Source organism: Cervus canadensis, chromosome 22 (assembly GCF_019320065.1).
Source record: "Cervus canadensis isolate Bull #8, Minnesota chromosome 22, ASM1932006v1, whole genome shotgun sequence".
NCBI lineage: Eukaryota > Metazoa > Chordata > Mammalia > Artiodactyla > Cervidae > Cervus > Cervus canadensis.
In genome coordinates, this window is record NC_057407.1 from 54,112,162 (window position 1) to 54,136,720 (window position 24,559).

The 24,559-nt window shown below is 41.7% G+C and overlaps 1 long non-coding RNA gene across 1 annotated transcript; it reads right to left on the reverse strand.

Annotated features, from left to right (window-relative positions):
• Positions 1-6,989: 6,989 nt before the first annotated feature.
• Positions 6,990-21,188, reverse strand: LOC122424248. Its single transcript, XR_006264366.1, has 3 exons — positions 21,049-21,188; positions 11,953-11,959; positions 6,990-7,000 (listed from the first exon to the last, which is right to left on the reverse strand). It is a non-coding gene; the product is annotated as an uncharacterized LOC122424248 (long non-coding RNA).
• Positions 21,189-24,559: the final 3,371 nt, after the last annotated feature.

Consider the following 24,559-nt stretch of genomic DNA (forward strand, 5'->3'; position numbering starts at 1 on the left):
CTGTGAGAGATGGAGATTTATATTAGAAAGGAAAAGAAGGAAGCTTTTACGAATGAGAATTTTTCAAGTTGTTCCAGGGTGTTCATCACAGGACTATTTCTGCATTGACCTTAGTACTGTTTTGTTTTTGCCTTTGCCTTTCATCTTGATGTCTAGCAGCTCTAGAATGTCTGGTTTTCATTACTGGCTGGACTCCTGCGTTAGCCAGGTTTTGGCTGGCCTCACTACCATTATTATATTTTTGGTGGTGAGCGGGGTGTACTGCCTTGTCTCAGCCAAAAGCTGCTCCTAACCCTAAGAATTCATCTCAGGGGAGCCTGAGTCTAGGTCACTTTATTTGCATATCTCATGTGTTTAAATAAAAGTGACCTTACTCTGTGAGATGTTACCAGATATTCTTTGAACAAAAAACAATGCCCTTTTTCTACTACAGTAATCTAAATATATATATACTTATATATATATGAGAAAAATACTAAGCACACGTATAGTGTTATTATCACCCAATAATTTGACTTTCAAATCATAAGAAAAACAGGAAGTTGCAAACAGCTGATGCAGATATGAACATTATTCCATCACGCCCAGGAAAGATGCCTGAAAAAGTATGGATTTTCCATAATTCAGAATCTGGTTCAGATACCTGGTCTTGCCACTTCCTAAGAGTGACATGATTCTTCAACTCAGAAAATGCTAGCACGCAAGGGTCAAGCACCACAGATTTTGGAGTCAAAGATACTCTTTGGTTTTTGTCCAGCTGAGGTCTCCTGAGCTGAGCATATCCCTTGTATATTTGGGATCTGGTTATTTCCTCTATGGGCTTCCCTGGTGGCTCAGATGGTAAAGAGTCTGCCTGCAGTGCAGGAAACCTAGGTTCGATCCCTGGTTTGGGAAGGTCCCCTGGAGAAGGGAGTGGCTACCCACTTCAGTATTCTTGCCTGGAGAACTCTATGGACAGAGGAGCCTGGCAGACTACAGCCCACGGGATCTCAAACAGTCGGCCATGACTGAGAGACTAACACTTTCACTATTTCCTCTATAAATGAGAATCCAAATATCTTGCTCATAACATCATTGTAAAGATCCAAGGGTATGATGTGTATGTACAAACAGACATAGCAGGCAAGATGGAGCGAAAATGATAACTATGATTATCCTAAGAATGATTATAAAGCAGAATTTATAGAAAGAGATGTTAAGAGACTCAGATACTCATAACTCACAGGAGTCAAATGATCAGTTCAGTTGCTCAGTCGTGTCTGACTCTCTGCGACCCCATGGACGGCAGCACGCCAGGCTTCCCTTCCGTGACCAACTCCCGGAGCTTGCTCAAACTCATGTCCATTGAGTCAGTGATGCCATCCAACCATCTCATCCTCTGACGACCCCTTCTCCTCCTGCCTTCCATCTTTCAGCATTCAACCCTCCAGCATCAGGGTCTTTTCCAGTGAGTCAGTTCTTCGCGTCAGGTGGTCAAACGATTGGAGCTTCAGCTTCAGCATCAGTCCTTCCAATGAATATTCAGGACTTATTTCCTTTAGGGTTGACTAGTTTGATCTCCTTGCAGTCCAAGGGATTCTCAAAAGAGTCTTCTCCAACACCACAGTTCAAAAGCATCGATTCTTGTGCTCAGCTTTTTTTGTGGTCCAACTCTCACATCCATACATGATTACTGGAAAAACCATAGCTTTGACTAGATGGACCTTTAGTCAGCAAAGCAATGTCTCTGCTTTTTAATATGCTGTCTAGATATGTCATAGCCTTTCTTCCAAGGAGCGAGTGTCTTTTAATTTCATGGCTGCAGTCACCATCTGCAGTGATTTTGGAGCCCAGGAAAATAAAGTCTGTCACTGTTTCCATTGTTTCCCCATCTGTTTGCTATGACATGATGGGACTGGATGCCATGGTCTTAGTTTTTTGAATGCTGAGTTTTAAGCCAGTTTTTTCACTCTCCTTTCTCACTTTCATCAAGAGGCTCTTCAGTTCCTCTTCACTTTCTTCCAAAAGGGTGGTGTCATCGGCGTGTCTGAGGTTATTGATATTTCTCCCAGCAATCTTGATTCCAGCTTGTGCTTCATCCATCCTGGCCTTTCACATGATGTTCTGTGCATATAAGTTAAACAAGCAGGGTGACAATACACAGCCTTGCTATATCTCCCTTCCCAATTTGTAACCAGTCCATTGTTCCATGTCAAATCATATTTAGAAACTATGTTGTACAAATAAGATGACAAGCAGAAATGGTCAAATCTAGGATGAAAATTTTAAATGAGTCAGGTTATGGCAATCTAAGGTTCCCATCTCATGAGATGAGTGTAGCTGACTCCAGGACCACACAGGTGGATCAGGGGAGAAAGGCACCCACGATCTCAGAAGAGCATCATAATTCCTTTCAGCTCACTCAGCAACCTTCGTCCCTGACACAGTCTTTAATTACTCTAAGACCTTCAGTCTGTGTCTAGGCATGTCTTCCTGGTCTTTGCATCATGCCCTCTCATTAAGATGGTGGTATATTTCTTTTACAATTTATTTCTGGGGAAGAACAGCTGTGTTCACTCATGTGATAATATAGTTGGGAGACTCAGGTTGGCAATTAGATTTCCTGTTATTCACACACCAAAAAGTGCACTGACCTCAGAATGTCTCAGCCACTTCTACTTACATGCACTTAAGCAGGGAGGAGCAGAATGACTGAGAAGCGGGGGATAGGTGAGGAGGGGGGCAGGGCTTGGGCACAAATATTTGTTGACACTGCTTTAGAGCCTGCACAATAGCCAGGGCTCGTAAAGTAAAAGATTGTGTATAAATCTTTGACCATTGTTTGTCTAAACCTTTTTCTTACAAAAGTAGAAACCATAATATGCAATGTCTCCAGTTTTTTTGTACCTCCCTCTTAACTCAACCATCATCAACTTTCTTTGCATATCTCCAAGCAGGCCAGCTCCTAGAAGCTGATTGATTAATTAATTGATTTTTTTAGATTAGTTCTTTAAAAGTGTTTTTATGACATCTATAGCTTTTAATGACATTATATAGTTGATTTACAATATTGTATAAGTTTCAGTTGTATAGCATAATGATTCAGTTGTATATATATAACTTCTAGAATAAATATATTTATTTATTTATAAATAAGCTGATATACTAGAATGCTAAATCTAGAAGCTGATTTACTGAATGACCATTTTGCCAAAGGCAAGTGAGTATAAGTAATTGAGTATCAGTTCAGTTCAGTCGCTTAGTCGTGTCTGATTCTTTGCAACCCCATGAATTGCAGCACGCCAGGCCTCCCTGTCCATCACAAACCCCCAGAGTCTACTCAAACTCATGCCCATCAAGTCAGTGATGCCATCCAGCCATCTCATCCTCTGTCGTCCCCTTCTCTTCCTGCCCCCAATCCCTCCCAGCATCAGGGTCTTTTCCAATGAGTCAACTCTTTGCATCAGGTGGCCAAAGTATAGGAGTTTAAACTTCAGCATCAGTCCTTCCAATGAACACCCAGGACTTATCTCCTTCAGGATGGACTGGTTGGATCTCCTTGCAGTCCAAGGGACTCTCAAGAGTCTTCTCCAACACCACAGTTCAAAAGCATCAATTTTTTGGTGCTCAGCTTTCTTCACAGTCCAACTCTCACATCCATACATGACCACTGGAAAAACCACAGCCTTGACCAGACGGACCTTTGTTGGCAATGTCTCTGCTTTTTAATATGCTATCTAGGTTGGTCATAACTTTCCTTCCAAGGAGTAAGCGTCTTAATTTCATGGCTGCAATCACCATCTGTAGTGATTTTGGAGCCCCCCAAAATAAAGTCTGACACTGTTTCCACTGTCTCCCCATCTATTTCCCATGAGGTGATGGGACCAGTTGCCATGATCTCAGTTTTCTGAATGTTAAGCTTTAAGCCAACTTCTTCACTCTCCTCTTTCACTTTGATCAAGAGGCTCTTTAGTTCTTCTTCACTTTCTGCCATAAGGGTGGTGTCATCTGCATATCTGAGGTTATTGATATTTCTCCCGGCAATCTGGAGTCCAGCTTGTGCTTCTTTCAGACCAGCGTTTCTCATGATGTACTCTGCATATAAGTTAAATAAGCAGGGTGACAATATACAGCCTTGATGTACTGCTTTTCCTATTTGGAACCAGTCTGTTGTTCCATGTCCAGTTCTAACTGTTGCTTCCTGACCTGCATACAGGTTTCTCAAGAGGCAGGTCAGGTGGTCTGGTATTCCCACCTCCTTCAGAATTTTCCACAGTTTATTGTGACCCACACAGTCAAAGGCTTAGGCGTAGTCAATAAAGCAGAAATAGATGTTTTTCTGGAACTCTCTTGCTTTTTTGATGATCCAGCGGATATTGACAATTTGATCTCTGGTTACTCTGCTTTTTCTAAAACCAGCTTGAACATCTGGAAGTTCTCGGTTTACGTATTGCTGAAGCCTGGCTTGGAGAATTCTGAGCATTACTCTACTAGCGTCTGAGATGAGTGCAATTGTGTGGTAGTTTGAGCATTTTTTGGCATTGCCTTTCTTAGGGATTGGGATGAAAATGGACCTTTTCCAGCCTTGTGGCCACTGCTGAGTTTTCCAAATTTGCTGGCATATTGAGTGCAGCACTTTCACAGCATCATCTTTCAGGATTTGAAATAGCTCAACTGGAATTCCATCACGTCCACTAGCTTTGTTTGTAGTGATGCTTTCTAAGGCCCACTTGACTTCACATTCTAGGATGTCTGGCTCTAGGTGAGTGATCACACCATTGTGATTATCTGGGTCGTGAAGATCTTTTTTGTACAATTCTTCTGTGTATTCTTGCCACCTCTTCTTAATATCTTCTGCTTCTGTTAGGTCCATACCATTTCTTTCCTTTATCAAGCCCATTTTTGCATGAAATATTCCCTTGGTATCTCTAATTTTCTTGAAGTGATCTCTAGTCTTTCCCATTCTGTTGTTTTCCTCTATTTCTTTGCATTGATCGCTGAAGAAGGCTTTCTTATCTCTCCTGGCTATTCTTTGGAACTCTGCATTCAAATGGGAATATCTTTCCTTTTCTCCTTTGCTTTTCACTTCTCTTCTTTTCACAGCTATTTGTAAAGCATCCTCAGACAACCATTTTGCCTTTTTGCATTTCTTTTCCATGAGGATGGTCTTGATCCCTGTCTCCTGTACATAAGAATGTATTATTACCTTAAAAAGGAACAAAATTTTGCCATTTGCAGACATGTGGATGAACCTGGAGATGCATTCAGAGTGAAGTAAGTCAGAGAGAGGAAAACAAATATCGTATATTAACACTTATATATGGAATCTAGAAAAATGGTACAGATGAAGCTATTTGCAGGGCAGGAATAGAGACAGATGTAGAGAACAAATGTAGACACCAAGGGGGAAAGAAGGGTGGGGTGAATTAGGAGATTGGAATTGACATCTCTACACTATTGACACTATTGGGTCCCTGGGTCAGGAAGATCCCCTGGAGAAGGCAATGACTACCCACTCCAGTGTTCTGGCCTGGAGAATTCCAAGGCCAGAGGAGCGTGGCGGTCTACAGGCCACAGGGTTGCAGAGAGCTGGACACGACACAGTGACTAGCGCTTCCACTGTCACCTCATAAAATAGGGAACAAATGAGAACTTACTGTCGAGCTCAGGGAACTCTACCCAGTGCTCTGTGGTGACGTACATGGGGAGGGAACCTAAAAGTCAGGAGATGTATGTATACATAGAGCAGAAACTAACACAACACTGAAAGCCAGCTATACTTTTTAAAAAAGGATCATTATTATGCATTAGGAGATTTTGCTGTTAAGAATTCTTTACATAGTCAATAAATATACATTATGGAGTACATTCTTGAATGAGTGTGTAGCCCACTAGGCTCCTCTGTCCATGGGATTCTCCAGGTAAGAATACTGCAGTGGGTTGCCATGCCTTCCTCCAGGGGATCTTCCCAACCCAGGGATCAAACCTGCCTCTCTTATGTCTCTTGCATTGGTAGGCAGGTTCTTTACCACTGGAACAGCCTGGGAAGCCCACTTTCTTGAATATCAGGAACTATTACCATTGATACTTGTGTGACTGATAATTATCTTGAAAAATACATTGATAAGACTGCTCCCTATCTGAGATCATGCAATAGTTTTGTCATCACACACTTCTCACCCTCTGTGGAGTCTCTCTCCTCCACCACCGCCGCCCCCCTCCCCAACCTCCCCCTTTCAAATTTCCTTTCTCTGCTTTTTCTTCAACCTCTTCCTCTCTCGTCCTTTGGCTTTAGCTGGAACAGTGGGGACTGTGGCAGGAACAAATTAAATGTTCCTTAAAACACTGTAATGAGGACACGATCAAACCCATGAACCCCAACGAAATAGTTGAATGGTATAAGCAAATGCGATGAATCAGTTTTTTGGTGAATTGGCCTTTCCATTAATTGGCTTTAGGCAAATTGCCCACTCAGTGAATGGACTTCTGGAGAAACCTGACCCGGCATGTTCTGGGAAGAGACGGACCAGTGAAAGCATGGAGCTCAGGAGAGATTTTTTTTGTGTGTAAATTGTTTGGGGACCTGTAATAAAACGCACTTCTGTGCAAGCAGAGCTGACAATCAGCTGACCTGCAAGTGTAGGTTCAGTGACTCCATCCGACACCAGTGACTGAACGTGACTTCCTGTGTTTGGGTTCACTGGGAACTTCATCAGTTTTATTGAATTTAGAAAATTACGGGAAGGACCTGATTTATGTGATGCATAAGATCAGCATCCCTTTTAAATCAGTAGGCAATAAAATTATTAAAGTGCCTGATGACTATGCATGGCATATTTTTAAAATATGAGGCATCAAATTGTTTTTGTCTAGCGGTCCTTGTTAAAATCCCAACACCATAGCTTGGCTTCAAAGAGTAACCGTGTGTTAAGTGCTTCATTTTCTTTTCCTTATTTAATCATCACAGCAACCCTAGGAAGTGAACACTTTTATTACCCTCACTTTACAAGGGAAAACTGAACTTAGTCAAGTTAATTTACCTGTAGTCTTTCTGCTCCTAAGTGAGGATTCAGGGCTTGAACTAGGGCTTCCCAGGTGGTGCTAGTGCTGAAGAACCCACCTGCCAATGCAGCTAGATTTAAGAGAAACAGGTTCAATCCCTGTGTCAGGAAGATACCCTGGAGGAGGCCTCGGCAAGTGGCCTCTCCAGTATTCTTACCTGGAAAATCCCATGGACAGAAGAGCCTGGTGGGCTACAGTTCATAGGGTTGCAAAGAGTCAGACAGGACTGAAGCAACTTAGTAGGAACATGAAGCATCAATTAATTTAGACCAGCGTTGGCCAATAAGAATATAAAGTGAGCAATATATGCAACCTTGCATTTTCTACTATTTTAAAATTAAAAAGAAGTAGGTGAAATTAACTTAATTTTCCATAGTATATCTTACTTAATCCAGTATAACCAAAACACACTGTAATTTTAACATGAAATCTATATAAAATATGAATGAGATATATTTTTCTTCTTATTAAATCTTTGAAATCCACTATGTGTTTTATACTTACTTCACACCACATCTCCATTCAGGAAAGCTACATTTAAAGTACCCAATAGACACACATGTTAAGTGGCTATTTTATTGGACGGTGCACTTCATAAGGAGTGGTCCGTGGACCAGCGGCGTAGCTGTTCCCTGCAAGATTATTAGAAATGTAGGTTCTTAGATTCATCCCGTTTCTACTGAGTCAGAATCTTCACTTTAACTAGATGCACAGAGGAGTCACGAGCATGTTAAAATTGGAGAAGCACATTCTTCACCATTTTACTGCTGCTGCTCCAGGGTTCCCATTCGCGGCCTCCCTGCAGGACCCTGGGTTGGTGCCTGTTACATGGCAGCCATCTGCGAGGTAACACTGATGGCAGATCATGAAGAGTCCGTGCTTTGGGATGAGGTAGGTCACTAGCTATCATATTTTCTGATTGCGCACAATTATTTGACCACAGTGAGCCTTAATGTTTGCTTTTGTAACATGGAGATGACAGATGTATCAGTTGTCTATTAAGTGTTCTTTCCTTCCTTCCTCCCAATTTTTAGGTGAGGACACTGTCTCCATAAATATTTGTGATTCTCTGTCCTCTCGTGACTGAGTTCTCACCAATGAGAGGTTAGCCTAAGTGTTCTCTCTAACTTCTGGAAAGGATCATTAAAGTTTCAGACCCAGTCTAGAGTTATATCCCTTTCTTTTCTTCCATTCTCCTCAGTCTGAAGCATAACCATGGCAGGAGCTTCAGCCCCAGTAGCCGTCCTGAACCATGAGGTGATCTTACGGAAGTCACACACTGGGATGGTGAAGAAGAAAGATAGCGTGTTCCCAGATTCCTGGCTGCTATAAAGCTTTCACTCAAGCCTAATCACCTTCTTTGGGTTTCTTCTTTGTGTTGTACAGATAAACTAAGTTACTATACATATAGATCCTTGCTGCTGCTGCTGCTAAGTCGCTTCAGTCGTGTCCGACTCTGTGCGACCCCATAGATGGCAGCCCACCAGGCTCCGCCGTCCCTGGGATTCTCCAGGCAAGAACACTGGAGTGGGTTGCCATTTCCTTCTCCATATGTAGATCCTTAGCAGGCAGTCAATAAATGTTGGTCTTTTTAATAGATATGGCAGACATGGTACTGGCCCTCAAGGAACTTAAAATAGAGCATGAACAATAAAGCAAATAAAAATGTATAATAAACATTTGTCTAGCATTCCGTGAATTATTTCCTGCCTTGGGCACACACATATAAGTGCACATCTTCGGACCTAAAATTTGTAATAGTATACTGCTGCTGCTGCTGCTGCTGCTAAGTCGCTTCAGTCGTGTCCGACTCTGTGTGATCCCATAGTCGGCAGCCCAGCAGGCTCCCCCGTCCCTGAGATTCTCCAGGCAAGAACACTGGAGTGGGTTGCCATTTCCTTCTCCAATGTGTGAAAGTGAAAAGTGAAGTCGCTCAGTCGTGTCCAACTCTTAGCGACCCCATGGACCGCAGCCTACCAGGCTCCTCCATCCATGGGACTTTCCAGGCAAGAGGACTGGAGTGGGGTGCCATTGCCTTCTCCGATATACTGCTGCAGCTAATGCTAAATATGTTTATGTCTAGGTGAGACATTTCCTTGAATTGGTAACGAGATGTCTCCAGTGACAATGGTGCTTCTTGGTTAAATCTGTCTCTACTGAGTTGCTTTAAAATTCTTACATAGTGTCTGCTACCTTAGCAACATTGCCAAGACCTTAAGGCTTTGGAGTAACTCACTCTGGATTGTTTCTGGTCATTTAGGAGGAAGTGGTATTTGACCACAGAGCCAGGATGCAGAGGTTTTACTCAGGTGTACATGTCATTGTTTATTTTGAGATGAAGGGTAGAGCAGGGAAGAAATCAACACTTGAATTTCTAAAAAAGTTTAGAAAAGGTTTTTAGGCCATGAAGGAACTATATATTAGGCTTATCCAAACATATTGTATTATAGATGAGGAAACTGAGATAGATCCACAGGTGGAAAAGGACTTGTGTCCACCACAAGTTGCTTACAAGGAGGAGAGCTGGCAGCAGGACGCAGCACGCTGGTTTCCAGAGCCACGGGTTTTCCAGTGCACAAGATGCTACATATGTACACACATACACACATCCATACACGCACACATACGTGCAGTAGTGATGACTATTGTAAATGATGGCAGTGAATTACAGCAGGACAATGGGCTTTCACCATCATGATCACATGGAGCTCTTTCAAGAACCCTGAGAAGTAGACATTACTTCCTCTTTCTACAGGTAAGGAAACTGAGATAAAAGTCATTTGAATCCAAATGTATATTTATTATTTCAAGCATATACTACAATAATTAATGATTTTTGAAACTGTTAATATGGTATGACAAATATTGTTAAGAACCTTTAAATAATTAAATGAAGGGAAAGTGATTGATGGAAAATACTATGAGAGAATATTTTCATGAAGTAACATAGAATATTATATTCTTGTATCAACATATATTTACAAAAGTTAAATCATAATACAAGGCAGAAAAAGAGAGTTTAAATTATATCACACTTCTAATCCTTATAGGATTATTTGGCGTACTAGTATTCTCAGCATAAAACAAGATTGCTTTTATGTTTAATTTTCACTTATTTAATTGCACTGAAGCCATGAATCTGTCAAGAAAAAGCCCCATTAAGGAATTCTTCCCATTTTGTGAATATGAGTCAAAAGAAGAATGTCAGCTTTCCCAACTTAGTATAGAATGGAAAATCAGAAAAAAAATGTAGGCAATTGTCATTGTCAATGGAAAAACAGGACTGCTCTGAGTGATTTGGGCATCACAAGTTCTCAGTTTTTTCACACTCTCAGCTGTGTTGTTTGGAAAGTAATTATAGCAATGGGAAATATAGCAGATTTATTGGCTGTGAGCAGAAAGATAGTCACTATTTTTCCTCATTTTCTTTAGAAAACCTCATTTTCATAGAAAAGCTCCGTGACGCACTAGAAATGTTGAAACTTCTTGTCTGCATTTTTATAAACTTCTCAAACAAGATGGAATAGCAACTATGGCATGATTAAAACAAAAACTGCTTGAAATGAAGAAAGCCTCAGTACTGAATTTGGCAAATAAAAAAAAACCAAATTAACAGATGACTGCTTGACAAGAGCATGGTTTATTGATCAGAATCTACTGAAGAAGAAAAGCAACTCGTTTATTGAGCATGGAAGCATTTCTTATATGTATCACATAAGAATAAAGAAAAATCACTCTATCTTTCTGTTCCAATGGTGGGCCTGACGCCATCACCTCCCTGAAATGATGGCAGCTTAGAGCCTGCCTTTATCCTTCCATCCTTACAAAGCTACCCCTGATGATCATGTATGCATTGACCTGTCCAGTTAGTTATTCTACATGGGAATAAACACATCTCACTGGGCAACAGTAATTTTAGCTCATTAGGAAGGGACCCTGGGAAATTTTTATAGCAACGGTGTCATTTGCATAAACAAGTCATTACCATGAAACATGTTTCCACAGCGAGTGGGCTGCTGACTTTGCAATCAGGGGGCAGTTGAGGAACCATGACGGAGTCCTGATCTTTTTTAGAGGTTGCTCTGAGCTCTGATGGGTTACGGGATACTAGCTTTCCCTGTGTCTCTAACTGATGAAGGTCACCAAAGAGATTGTTTGTATCATTCTGTTCAACTACAGGGCACTGTTCAAATACACTGTTCAAATTCTCACTCTGGAGCTGAAAGGAGAATGAATATCCCCCTATTCCCTGAGGAGACTTTTTTGTCACAGCGGCAAAGTGATTCATCCACACAAGGTCACTGGTAAATTGAAATGTGAGCCAGGACTTTAAGGGAGTTGCTAAGTGTTTTGACAAGGTGGGATGAGCCAGGTTAATAGAAAAAGCCACTTAGAAAGGGGGTATTTTTTATCCACACACTTTGGTTGGAAACCTTACATGAAGATTGATAGCAAGTTGGAAAAATTGCAGAGAAAAAGAGAGAAGCATTACTGCATGTAAGAGAGTAATTTGGTTTTAAACACCTCATAAGCTACCAGTGGGGGCTGCTGACAAGGCCAGAGGGCGCGGGAGTGGAATTGAAAAAATGGAAGAGTTATTTCAGGAAACGGGAAACAGGGACCAAAATATGGGCTAGGAAAATTCATTACAAACATGTCAGTCCTTATAAATGAAGAGAAATACTGCAACCCTCCACCAGCCAGGCCCAAAGCAAGCTTATCTCTAACCTCTTGTCACACACACGGAAGGGACATGCCCAGGTTTTTCTTGTAATGCCAAACAGTCCCTTCCTCTCTCCATCATATCTCTCGAAGACTTATTTTATAGACCTTTATTTTCTTGCCCACAATTGTATTGCAGGATTTTTTTTTAATGTTGACCATTTTTAAAGTCTTTATTGAATTTGTTACAATATTGCTTCTATTGTTTATATTCTGGGATTTTTTTTAGCCATGAAGCATGCAGGATCTTAGTTCCCTGACCAGGGATCAAATCAGCACCCTCTGCATTGGAAGGCAAAGTCTTAACCCCTGGACCACCAGGGAAGTCCCCTAGGTTGTATATAACAAGGCAGAGAAGGGTCCCTTTTCAAGGGCAGGTCAAAGACTTGGGACCGGAAACTCAAAGCACAGATGATGCAAATGGTAAACAGATCTCAGTGGCCATCTATGATGTTTAGGATGTTACAAAGGTTTAGGTTAAAAATTGTTGGCAACGTCTAGAAACAGGATGCTGGGAGGAGTCTGATTCTGGGTGGAGCTGGCTCCATCCAGAGAGGGGGACAGCTTCTAGGTCTTGTCCATTCAGGGGCAGCACATCTGAAACCTTTCAGCATGTTAAGAGCAGAAAAGGGGCCTGGCTGTGGAAGGGGACAGGATTTAGTGGCTTACAGGTGTGTCCCCATCTCTGGAGACCCTTAGTAGAAAGGCTGCTGTGACCAAGAGTCTATCTACATGACTTAACCCTCCACCTGCAGTGCCAGGGTGACTGGCTACACAGAAGTAGGAAAGATGGTGTTATGACTCTGATTATTAGGACAAAGATTTGGTTTGTTAGCCTCATGAACATTTCTCCTAATTGTTAACTTTTCAGGATGGGAAGCAATGCTTTGAAATGCAAACATAGCTCACTAACTGAAGGATTTAGCACGGCTGGGTGCTATGGTCAAGTGTCAACTGTGTGGCCCCCTGAACGAAGGGAAGCCATGTGGATGAACACAGTTGATGCCCCAGCTCTGATTCCAGTGATTCACTCAGCATGGGAAACATCCAGCTCTCTGTTCAAATATTCATTCCAATTCCTGGTTGCTTTAAGACCTTTAATAGATCTGAAAAAAAAACAAAAAAACAAAAAAAAAACATTAAGTACTGAAAATTTGTCAGCAAAAAAGTCAATTTGTAGAGAGTTTGTCCATTTTGCTTTATTTTGGCCCAGGCAAAATCTTGTAATCTCTTTCTAACATCAGCAGTTTAAACAAGTTCGCCTCTCAATTTAATAATCAAGGATCCTTCTTTAATTACGTGGTAAAATCTGTTGCTAAGATGGCCCTTCTGTCGACTCAGCAAAATACTGGAGATAGTTGTTTCATCCTTTCCCCTGAATTCTTCAGGTGTGGTTTGTATATATTCAGGATGGTAATTTAAAATGAAGATTATAGACAGGATACTTGGACATTTGAATCTTCTCACACCCTGCAATGAACATGAAATGAACCCTGCAAACAAGCAACATACGTAATACAATCCTAAACTGCCAGTTGTTCCTTGGAAGGAAAGCTATGACAAACCTAGACAGTGTATTCAAAAGCAGAGATGTCATTTTGCTGACAAAGGTCCGTCTAGTCAAAACTATGGTTTTTCCAGTAGTCATGTACAAATGTGAGAGTTGGACCATAAAGAAGTCTGAGCACTGAAGAATTGATGCTTTCTAACTGTGGTGCTGGAGAAGACTCTTAAGAGTCCCTTGGACTGCATGGAGATCAAACCAGTCAATCCGAAAGGAAATCAGTCCTGAATGTTCATTGGAAGCCCCAGTCGTTTGGCCCAATCCTTTGGCTCTTTGATGCGAAGAGCCAAGTCATTGGAAAGGACCCTGATGGTGGAAAGATTGAGGGCAGGAGGAGAAGGGGATGACAGAGGATCACAGAGGATCAGCAGAGGGGACGACAGGCTTGATGGCATCAGACTCTGGAAGATGGTGAAGGACAGGGAAGCCTGGCATGCTGCAGCCTACGGGGTTGCAAAGAGTCGGTCACGACTGGGGGACTGCACAACAGCTGTGCTTCCAGCAGGAACGTGTTCCTTCCCTGAATGCATCCTGGATTCATGGCTCTGGGGCTGGGCTCCTACCTCTCCTTATCAATGGACACCCTCACCTGCTGGTCCTATTTCCCTTCTAGAGGAGCCGAAGCTTAGTATTGCTTCAGCCAGGGCTGATTTGCTGACCACTTCTTCTCCCCATGTGAGCTGAGTTAGCTGTCTCTAAGGTCTGCCAGCACCTGAGACCCATTTCCATCTCGGCGTTTCCCGAGCTGTGTCATTTCCAAATATTTAGCCATCTGTTTCCTGACGCACTCCCTGAGGATGGAAATAAATCTACCTTGTATATAAAGCCCTACCACAGAGTGAGCCCTGGAATAAGTGTTCTCATTGAGAGAAAAAAAATCATGACTAGATCTCCTGGGATGACCACTCCCTCCCTGGTCAAGCTCTTCATCCACAGGACACAAACTTAGACTCCCTTTTCTTCATCATGAAACAATGAATGCACATCTCTCATGCCTTCTTCTCCCCAAGCCACACTTTAATTAAAAAAATATTTTATGTGATAGTTCAGACTTCATAAATGTCTAGAAATAATTTTAAAGGCTATCAGCTTATTAAAAAATGAAAGGTTTATGGTACTGCTTCAGTTTTCAACATTTCCACGGGGAAATATATTGTATCCATGCTCATCCTATTTGCCTCACCTGGCCACTTTATACCATTTCCTCTCTTAACAAGTCTGCCTTTTAGTCCCTACCATAGCAGGTAGTTAAAATTTCTTTAAATTCTAACGTAAACTTAAGGTTTTAAATATGTGGGATTTCTATTTTTTATTGTCATGTTTACAATTTACAAAAATACAAGGTAGCTTCAATCTTCAGTACAATCTGTCTTTCTTTTTTTTTGGCCACAGGGCATGTGGGACTCTTAGTTTCCAGATCAAGAATCAAACCCTTACGGTATTTTTCACAGAACTAGACCAAAGAATTTCACAATTTGTATGGAAATACAAAAAACCTCGAATAGCCAAAATAATCTTGAGAAAGAAGAATGGAACTGGAGGAATCAACCTGCCTGACTTCAGACTCTACTACAAAGCCACAGTCATCAAGACAGTATGGTACTGGCACAAAGACAGAAATATAGATCAATGGAACAGAATAGAAAGCCCAGAGATAAATCCACGAACCTATGGACACCTTATCTTTGACAAAGGAGGCAAGGATATACAATGGAAAAAAGACAACCTCTTTAACAAGTGGTGCTGGGAAAACTGGTCAACCACTTGTAAAAGAATGAAACTAGAACACTTTCTAACACCATACACAAAAATAAACTCAAAATGGATTAAAGATCTAAATGTAAGACCAGAAACTATAAAACTCCTAGAGGAGAACATAGGCAAAACACTCTCCGACATAAATCACAGCAAGATCCTCTATGACCCACCTCCCAGAATATTGGAAATAAAAGCAAAACTAAACAAATGGGACCTAATGAAACTTAAAAGCTTTTGCACTACAAAGGAAACTATAAGTAAGGTGAAAAGACAGCCTTCAGATTGGGAGAAAATAATAGCAAATGAAGAACAGACAAAGGATTAATCTCAAAAATATACAAGCAACTCCTGCAGCTCAATTCCAGAAAAATAAATGACCCAATCAAAAAATGGGCCAAAGAACTAAACAGACATTTCTCCAAAGAAGACATACAGATGGCTAACAAACACATGAAAAGATGCTCAACATCACTCATTATTAGAGAAATGCAAATCAAAACCACAATGAGGTACCATTACACGCCAGTCAGGATGGCTGCTATCCAAAAGTCTACAAGCAATAAATGCTGGAGAGGGTGTGGAGAAAAGGGAACCCTCTTACACTGTTGGTGGGAATGCAAACTAGTACAGCCACTATGGAAAACAGTGTGGAGATTTCTTAAAAAACTGGAAATAGAACTGCCATATGACCCAGCAATCCCACTTCTGGGCATACACACTGAGGAAACCAGATCTGAAAGAGACACGTGCACCCCAATGTTCATTGCAGCACTATTTATAATAGCCAGGACATGGAAGCAACCTAGATGCCCATCAGCAGATGAATGGATAAGGAAGCTGTGGTACATATACACCATGGAATATTACTCAGCCATTAAAAAGAATTCATTTGAACCAGTCCTAATGAGATGGATGAAGCTGGAGCCCATTATACAGAGTGAAGTAAGCCAGAAAGATAAAGAACATTACAGCATACTAACACATATATATGGAATTTAGAAAGGTGATAACGATAACCCTATATGCAAAACAGAAAAAGAGACACAGAAATACAGAACAGACTTTTGAACTTTGTGGGAGAATGTGAGGGTGGGATATTTCAAAAAAACAGCATGTATACTATCTATGGTGAAACAGATCACCAGCCCAGGTGGGATGCATGAGACAAGTGCTCCGGCCTGGTGCACTGGGAAGACCCAGAGGAATCGGGTGGAGAGGGAGGTGGGAAGGGGGATCGGGATTGGGAATACATGTAAATCCATGGCTGATTCATATCAATGTATGACAAAACCCACTGGAAAAAAAAAAAAGCAATATTGCTATGAAAAAAAAAAAAAGAAAAATGGTTTGGACTTTCTGTTATTTTAAAATGTTCATTTCCTTTATAAAATAAAAGATTAAAAAAAAAAAAAAAGAATCAAACCCTTGCACCCTACATTGGGAGCTCAGAATCTTAACTACTGGATCATCAGAGAAGTCCTACAGTCTCTCTCTCTCTCTTTTTTTTTTTCTTTCAGGTGTCATAGAGCATGGAATGTCCAGGAAAAGAGAACTCACCAAACTTGAGATTTGCCTTCCCCTTGATATGTAAGGAACATGTTTTGTCAGTTGGAGATGACCAGACATCACTTATGGTTAATTTGTTCATGATCTGAATTCCCTGCGTAAACAGAGAGTGATAAACCATGGCAAATAAATCCAGCGGAAACCAACACTTAACTCTCAGCAAGTGCCTCAGCCAGTGTGAGGATGCGGTGTGTCTCAGACTGCCCCAGGTGCAGTTGGAGCCCCACCTTCGGGCATTCTGAAGCCCAGTGCAGTCCAGGGATGTTCAGGACACACAATTCGGATGTTTCTACACTGAAATAACAGACATGTTGCTGGAGAACGTGTTCTCCAAAACTAGAATCGTTCATGAGGCAATTCTGAGGTGATTTTCCATGGCATTTGTTTAAAATAGGAAATAGTGATTTCCTTAAAGAGTAAGGGAAAGGCACCTGCCTGGCGGTCCAGTGACTAGGCTCTGTGCTCCCAAAGCAGGGGGCCTGGGTGTGATCCTTGGTCAGGGTACTGGATCCCACGTGCCACAACTCAGGATCCCACGTGCTCCAACCGAGTCCTGGCGCAGCCAAATGAATAAATACTTTCTGAAAAGAGTAAGAGGAAGGGAACTCCCCTGGTGGACCAGTGGTTAAGACGCCATGCTTCCATTGCAGGGCATGCAGGTTTATTAATTCCTGGTCCAGGAACTAAGATCCTACACACCACACCATGGTGTGGCCAAAAATAAATAAATAAATAAATAAATAAATAAATAAAAAGAGTCAGGGAAAAGAGAAACTTGAGGCAGAGTATTGGGGTGAAGCTTAGAACCTGTGTAGTTGCCATAAGGTAGGAATTGGAAATCTGGAAACATCTTCTGGTGTTGTCAAGACGTCTGAAAGAGAAGTCCACATTTTCTGTACTGCCGTGCCCTCAAAACATGCAATGGTCTTCTGAGAATTCTCCAGTAGAATTTGTCCTATACTCCTGTTGACTCATGGAGCATTGATAGTAAGAACAAACCTTACTCAATGCAGATGTTCTTCTAAGCACCTTACATGTATGACCTCATTTAATCATCAAAGCAGTCCTTTAAGGTGGATATCATATTATCACCATCCTCATTTTTCAGATGAGGAAATTGAGGCCCAGAGAGGGTAAGTCACTTGGCCGAGGTCACACAGCTGGTAAGTGATAGAGTAGGACCAAACCCAGGCAGTGTGGCTCCAGACACACTGCTCATAATCCCCATGTTGTGCTGCTTCCCATTCTGCACCTGCTTCCACCAGAGTGCTGACCTTGATAGAATGCAGTGCAGGTCTGTGACTATCTCCTTTGCTACCTGCAAAGCCAGTATCCTGCTAATTCCTATCTTCCAAATGCCACCAAAATACTGCTCGTTATTGGACACATAAAGACTTGTTGAATAATAAATACCCTTTCTGTTGATTCAAGTGTTTGAGTTATTGGTAAGACTTAAATACAGGTACAAGGAAATAAATTAGGGGGAAAAATGAATAAGGCATTATTGTGTGCAACAGAGAACAGCATATGCAAAGGTCCTGTGGCATAAAGGAACATGGGGAGCAAGAAGAAAGAAAGAAGTAAAAGGAGGATTCAGATTAACCTTGGAATCTCACTGGTTGGGTCCTCTCTCTCCCTGATGTTCACGGACCATTTGGAATTGACTGCAACTGATAGACTTTCAGGTAAATTCATTCTTAGGAATAAACTGCATTCCATTCTTTTCATGACACCAACATCGTCTTCCAAATAATTCCCACTTTCCCTCTTCAAAATGTATCCCTTCTATACAATCAGACAAAGGAGAGAGTTTTAAAGGTCATCTGCCTTGTCTTTTTTATTTTCAAAACTTTCAGAAAATTAAGCAAATCTTGGAAATATAGTGATGCTACCAATAGTATTCCAGTCCAAGGTATGACGGCTGCTGGCAATACTAAGCTAACAGAAGAGAATATTTTTTGAGAGGTAAAGAACAACTTTAATCTTTTCTTCTGGAAATTTAAAGAGCCGAACTTCTCTTCCAGGAATAGAAAGAGCTCTCTGTGCTCAGCATTATCATTGCACCGAGAGAATTCCCATGGAGTTACTTAGGAGGAGAAACAGAATTTGTTCTTTCCTGAGCTCTTAAAAATAGGTTCAGGATATCAGAATTGAACTACATGTTTATCTCAGCATCCCAATTTATCCTCTGCTATTTTACAGTCTTCCTGTTTGTGTGCGTCTCTCTCAGGGAACCACATGGAAAACAAATATCTGGTGAGTAGAGTCTCCTCAGAAATAAAAATGTAAAGGTAAAATGTGTTCCTCAGTAGACATATTGCCGAGGGATGTGGGGGAGGAAGGCAACTTGCAAACAGACTCTTCCAGAAAACTAGATAAACTGTGAGACTAACTGGAATCATCTCTCAAGGGAAGTCATAAAATGCCACGATGTGGAAATGAGTAAAGGACCAAGAGATGTGGTAGAGGGAAGGCTCATTTCCCCCATCGTCCCTGTGAGGTACTGTGTCTTTGCATAGTTTGTGGGATCTCAGTTCCCAGACCAGACATTGAACCTGGGCCCTCAGCAGTGAGAACCCACTGGACCGCCAGGGAATTTCTGATGTTGTGTTCACGGTTGCAAATGGCCCTGGTGACCAGGGAGAGATGTGAGTGGACAGTTGTCCTACGGTCGGGTGGTTGGTACCTGATGGGTTCCCTAGAGACAACTGAGCTGATGAAAATGCTCAGTATATAGGAAAAAAGCATTGATCACAAGTATGACGTGGATGAGACTGCCAATGTGTGGCTTGCATTTTGGGTTGCTTTTTTTTGACATGGTCTTTGGTAACGGTAAACAAGGATACTTGATACTGTACGGATTTGTGTTCAAAGCAAAATTCACGTGCGAGTCTTCCTATTTTCTTTTCTTTTACCAGTGGTGACTTGGAAGATGGGTATTGGATTTGGGAGTTGTCTGGATCTTAAGCAGGATCACTCTGCAGAGATTAATGCATTTTAAAGATGGCTGAATTTTGGTCTGAGGTGTTGTCTAGTGGGCACTTTACCCGAGGGTCTCATTAATCACCCTGTTCCTCAAAAAACCACATAGTCACCCTCTTAAATGGGCTGGGGTCATTGTCATTTAAAATCTTACCTGGCTTTTTTAATTTTAAAATCATTTCAGACTAACAACAACAAAACTTCAATAATCATACAAAGAATTACGGTTTACTCGGGATTCCCCAAGTGTTAGTCTTTTTCACATCTGTTACTTATTTTCTCTGTTTCCTTGAATTATAGACTCACTGATATCTTAGGGCACATTAATATTTTCTTTTTAAGCTGCTTCTAAAAATCTTAGTTGCTATTTAATTTTCATGGCCTAATGTGTCATGACAAGACTGATGTAATTTATCCATGTTCAGAGAACTAAATATAACACAATCATCATTTGCTTGTACAGTTAAGATCAGTTGAAAACTAGGGTAGACCCCAGAATTCCAGGAGTAGGTCTGATGAGAAGCAGGGACAGGAAAGCCGGCGCCTGATCCCAGGCGTTTCGTGTTTCCCTTTCACAGACCTCTCGTTTCAAAGCAGAGCCCTGAGCATGCGGTCAGCTGTGTTCTCTTCGCCCGACAAAGGGAGAGGCAGCACGAGGCAGACAAGAGGGGGAACAGAAGTTTGATAAGTGTGGGTGAAATCAGTACCAATGTAGGAGAGTAAATAGAGTTTTGATTAATGTAATTATTTTTTTGAAATCCATTTGCAAAATAATGTCTTGTGAAACTAGGGCTGAACTATCAAATCCCAGCCCCACACACCCTGCCAGCTTTGTATTTTGTGTGTTCTGATACCGTCACACAAGCAGTGCCTGTGTGTGTGTGTATTTGTGTATGTGTGAAACAAACTTCTTCATTGCATGGAAAACATGAATATATGATGAAATGTATTTTTTAATAAAAGTGGTTGTAATAATGTGAAAGTGTAAAAAATTAGGTGGACGTTTCTTCATGCACGGTCTATATTGCCTTGTAGATAGAGTGTATTTTGCACTTTTTATGACCAGCTGATGTCCAGGTCATTTCATGAATAGGGATGGTTTGTTATATCTTTTGGTATTGTCCAAGGTCAGCAAATAGCTGCCATTCATTGAATTGTCACAATTTTTTGTTCATAACTAAGTATTCAAGAAAGTGTTTTAACCTAATTATTTGAAAAGTTGATATATTGCCACCACATTAGAGTTGTGTGGGGCATGGCTTGATTCTGTGTGGTTTTAAGTCAGATCTAGGTAACCATCCTTCCTTTTAAAAACCCTCCTTGTTAACCCTCCTCCACTGTTGGTGGAAATGTAAATTGGTGCAGCCACTACAGAGAACAGTATAGAGGTTCCCTTAGAGGTTCCCTAAAAAAACTAAAAGTAGAACTACCATGTGATCCTACAGTCCCACTCCCGGGCTTATATCTGGACAAAACCATAACTTCAAAAGATACATGCACCCCAATGTTCATTGCAGAGCTGTTTACAATAGCCAAGACATGGAAGCCACCAAAATGTCCATCAACAGAAGAGCAGATAAAGAAAACATGGTACCTGTAAACAGCAGAATAATACTCAGCCATCAAAAGAATGAAACAATGCCATTGGCAGCGGCATGGATGCACCTGGAGGTGGTCACGCTGAGTGAAGTAAACCAGACAGACAAGTCCCTTATGATACCACTTGCATGTGGAATCTAAAAAAATGAAGCAAATCAACTTATTTACACAACAGAAACAGACTCACAGACATAGAAAACAAACTTATGGTTACCAAAGCAGAAAGCAGGGGAGGGATAAATTAGGAGTTTGGGATTAACATATACACACTACCTTATATACATAGATAACTAACAGAGACCTACCATATAGCACAGGGAACACTATTCAAGATTTTGTGATAACCTAGAAAAAAATCTGAAAAGGAATATGAGAATGAAGTTGCTCAGTCGTGTCCGACTCTTTGCAACCCCAGGGAGAGTGTAGCCTACCGGGCTCCTCTGTCCATGGGATTTTCCAGGCAAGAATACTGGATTGGGTTGCCATATATATATATATACATATACACACACACACACACACACACACACATTTATATAAAACAGAATCAAACCTCATGAAATACACAGACCACTGGGAGAAAATGACCTTGAACAAATAGAAAACTAAATAATCAATGATGGTGATGCTGTGACTAAGGAAAGTACCAGATGTGTGATGGGCAGGAAACTGTAGACTGAGGTCAGCCTTCCACACAGGTGTGACTTCCTCACAGGTGTTTGGAGTATTGCCGATTAGACTTCAGAAACTGTGAAAATGTTATTTTTGAGTATGGAGTATTATGCACGAAAATTAGGAAGTTGAGGCTTGTTTGTCGTCGTGAGGAGACACAGCCATGCACGCACACTCATCACTTCTGTAAGCTAAAGGAATGGCAGGAGGACATGGGCTCACAATGCTGACCATGAGCACCCAGGGTGCCACTGCTCCCAGAAGGAGCCCAGGGCCCCGCCAGGCAGCGAGACCTTGAGGGCAGCTGAGGCTGGCGATGCAGGAGGACCACTTCCCTGCTGCGGTTCATGAAGAGCACCTCCCTCATCTCAGTCCCAAGACTGGCCCAGGGCCGCCGTTCGATCTGCCGGCTTGTCTGTGACCGACTCCATCCTTGGAGGCTTTGTCACTTGCAGTTCTCCTTTCCTCAGCTTCGTTCTCTGGGGACCCAGAATTGGGAAAAGGACACAAAAAGCATCTAAACCCAGATGTTCCTGCTCTTCTGCTCTTTATTCTTGGTTCCCATGAACCTGGGCCCAGAGCTGCCCATGGCTCAGGGAACAATCATAAACCTTAACTAGACTTTCAGATTGAAACCTATGCAGTACGTGGTCCTTTTGAAAATATGCACCTGGTCTGGGAGATCAGGATGAAATGTTACTTCAGCAGAAACTTATGAGCTGGTGGGTGTCAGCCAAGGGAAGGAGGAGAGGAGAAAGCATCCCAGACAGGAGGGATAGTGACCAGAACATACTGTGTGCTAAGAAGTGGGGAGCAGGGTGCTTTCATTAGAGAGACGGAAGGGGCATGGCAGGGTAGGGGTGAGGCATGCAGATGCGTCCCTGGGCTTAGGCAGGGGCTAGAACCTGCAGTGGAGGAGGCGATGGCAGCCCACTCCAATACCCTTGCCTGGAAAATCCCATGGACGGAGGAGCCTGGTGGGCTGCAGTCCATGGGGTCGCGAAGAGTCAGACACGACTGAGCGACTTCACTTTCACTTTTCACTTTCATGCGTTGGAGAAGGAAATGGCAACCCACTCCAGTGTTCTTGCCTGGAGAATCCCAGGGACGGCGGAGCCTGGTGGGCTACCATTTATGGGGTCGCACAGAGTTGAACTCGACTGAAGCGACTCAGCAGCAGCAGCAGCAGCAGAACCTGCAGATCCTTGAGGGCAACCTTAAGCAGTTTGAACTGTATTCCAGAGTAACCAGAAGCCCTACAAAAGCTTTACTGAAAGTAATCAGAAGAAAAGAGACTCCAACTAATTGGAGCCTGACTCACAATGCATGATGGGAGATTCATACCTCCCGTTTCACACAAAAGAAATGCTGACATCCCAACGAATGTTTGAGCACAATCAGCCCTTGACCTTCTGGGTATCCTTAAATCACCTACATGTGCTCAGTACCCACCCACAATTCACGGCATTCCTGGAAGATATTCCTCAAGCCACCAACAAAAGGACAAGAAATACTTACTCATGAATTAAGCCATGTGTTATTGGGTGAGACACCCAGTAATTTCAGCCAAAATAATGATGTGCTTATTTTTTGTGGGACAAAATATAAAATTCAATTAGAATTTCAAAATCAGACTCTATTTAGGGAAAAGTCTCCAACAGTCGTTACAAATCTACTTTAGAAAGAGAAATGGAAGCTGGCATTTAGAGTGAAGTGCTTTTCCATCAAAATATATAATGAGCTCAACTGAGGTTATTTCAAACAACACTGTGAACGTAATTAATACATGGAAATATATGAGAAATGATCATGAGAAGAATAGAATTAAATAATGGGAACTCATCATGCAGGGCAAGTTGCAAGGGCTTAACATTCATTATAGTCCTCATTCTCAAGGCAACAATATCATTAAATATGAAAATGATTTAATATAACCTTGCAACTTTAGACTAAAAAACTGAGAAAATGTCACCATTTGCACATTTGAAATAAAAGTGAATATTAGCATTCTGAATACCTATTCTCAGAAATACATATTTGCCCAGGACTTAGAACATTGGCACAAGCAGTGCCAAATCTGAATATGGACTCCAAATGTGATTAGTCTGTAAATCTTTCAATGATATATGTTAACAAGTACTTTCTATGTATTTTTCTTTAACAAATACTTTTAAAATAAGTACCGTTGACACAGGGCAATGCCCAGCCTTTTGCTAGGTACCCTGAGACCACAAAAGACGCAGAAAAATACCGTTTCTCCTTTTCAGGAGCTTGCAATCCGTTTGCAAACAGTGCCTGGGGAAAGCGGCCACTCTGTGTGTGTGTGTGTGTGTGTGTGTGTGTGTGTGTGTGTGTGTGTGTGTGTGTGTGTGTGTGTGTGTGTGTGTGTGTGTGTGTGTGTGTGTGTGTGTGTTTGTGTGTGTATTGGAGGAAGGGGGTGTGAGTTCTAAAAATCACAAACCTTAATAAGGAAAATGTTACAGATCAAAGTCATATTAATATTAGGAGGATGGCGACTTCCCTTGTGGTCCAGTGCTTAAGAAGCTGCCTACTAATGCAGGGTACGTGGGTATGAGCCGTGATCGGGGAGATAAGATCCCACATGCCTCAGAGCAGCTGAGCCCACACACCACAACTAAAGAACCCTTGTGCTGT